The 1,953-nt window shown below is 39.1% G+C and overlaps 1 pseudogene; it reads left to right on the top strand.

Moving 5' to 3' along the window:
• The first annotated feature begins 1,057 nt into the window (after positions 1 to 1,057).
• Positions 1,058 to 1,731, top strand: LOC148030749 (MFS-type transporter clz9-like; annotated as a pseudogene).
• Positions 1,732 to 1,953: the final 222 nt, after the last annotated feature.

The following is a 1,953-nucleotide window of genomic DNA, read 5'->3' as shown; positions in this document are numbered from 1 at the left end:
AAAACAATCAACAAGCTCATTTGTATTGTTCGCAAGTGAGGAAGGCAAAACATCAGCACGCCCACCAAAGAAGAGGGTTTGTTGTTCAAATTATGCATACCTATTGAAGAGATACTACACGCTCAATGTGGTACTTGTTAACTCCAATACCTCACACTTCTACATTACTTACTTGTGTGTATTTTAAACTATAATTCTAGTTACATTGTCACTCATTTTTAGGTTAATATGGTGTTATGTAAAATTATCATCATACTCTTCAATATTCACTATTATCACACCCCTTAATTGAGACTTTCTTCATTTGCTTCATTCTCCAAGCAAACTATCTACACCTCTCCCCTATGAAGAGAATCTCAAAGAGTGCCTTGTTCTCTTGTGTTTGTGATACAATAGCCTATTTCTTATGTTTGATAACCTCAAAGAGTGGCTCATTCTCTTGTGTCCGTGAACACAACAACCTCTTTTGTCTTGCCACCATAAGGACTAAATGGCACAAGGATTTCCAAAAAGAGAAGTGAAAGGGGTGAAAGGCATATGTTCCCACCTACCCAACAATGTTCTCTTCCTCGACCATCCAATGCTAGAAATGCACCAACAATTTTGAAGGAACATGAGCCATCAAATACTCCAATACCAAGCCTAAAACCAAGAGAAAACAACTTTGTTAGACAAAGTCAAATATGGCCAAGGCAATTGCTACACATGATAAGGGTATGTTTAGGCAAGAGTGTTATAAGAAATTTGGCATGAGTATAATAGCCCTAGCTTCTTGGTTGGATGGAAAATCCAAAAGGAAGCAAAGGGTGTTATAGCTGATGAGGATGAAGTCATTCTCAATTGGGCATTCAAAATGCTACACATCGGGCAACCCGCCTATTTAAGGTGCTCCAAATTAAAGGTTGCAAAATTTTGTCACATGTGTGAGACCCCTTTTTCCAATGGCATCCTTGGAAAGAGTTGGTGGGATGGGTTTTGGATGAGATACCCAAAACTTACTTTTTGAGTAAGTGAAAATCTAGACAAAGCAAGGGCAATTAGTCTTCATCTAGAAGTGATGGGACATTCCATGAAAACTTGCAAACAATGTACAATCTACATAATCCCTTTGAAGAACATTTGGAATGCTAATAAAATAGGAGTGCAAGGCAACAAGGAAAAATGCACACGGGTGTTGGCTCAAAAGGGTTCAAAAGTTGTGTATGGCGGCATAACACCAAATGACTATGAGTGGCTCATGATTCTTTGTTGTGTGAATGCTACTGGAATAGCTAGCCCTTCCAAGTTATTACATGTTTAAAGGGAAGAAAGCCATGCAAAACTACTTGATGGAATATGAGGTTGGAGCTATTATGTCAATGCAAAGTAAAGCATAAATGACAAGGCAACTGTTTGAGGCATGGCTAGAACATTTTAGAGTTGCAAGTGTGCAATCCTCCATCTCCTTCAAAATGGCACTTTCTAGTTGTTGATGGCCATGGAAGCCACACATGCCTTGAGGTGGTACAAAAACCCCAAAAGTGGGGTATAAACATCATCACACTACCCTCATGCACATCGTACAAGCTCCAACCATTAGATGTGTCTATTTTTAAGTCCTTTAAGATGATATTTTGCAAGGAGAGGAACCTTTGGTAGGTCAAAAGCTTCTCTACACATACTACTAAGGGTAAACAAGCTAGCATTGCATCTAGGGGCTTAATCATAGCTCGCATAGAAAGTAATATCTAGGCAAGCTTCATGGCAACATGAATTTGGCTCCTTGCTCAAATTTGGATGTATGTCTGCAAATTTAAGACATCAACAATGATTCTAATGATGGCATGGATGCCCAAGATTGCAGCCATGTCCCTAACACACAATTTATGGAGAATGTTGAAGATGGTCTCAATACCCAAGAAATGGCTGACTATAGCCATGTTCCTGAAACACTGCTCATAGAGGAATTAGAAA

This window comes from Lygodium microphyllum, chromosome 9, assembly GCF_053477565.2.
Source record: "Lygodium microphyllum isolate KBCC chromosome 9, Lygodium_microphyllum_v1.1.10, whole genome shotgun sequence".
Taxonomy (NCBI): Eukaryota; Viridiplantae; Streptophyta; class Polypodiopsida; order Schizaeales; family Lygodiaceae; genus Lygodium; species Lygodium microphyllum.
The sequence above is the reverse complement of the archived record's forward strand: the minus strand, read 5'-3'. Positions and strand labels throughout refer to the sequence as shown.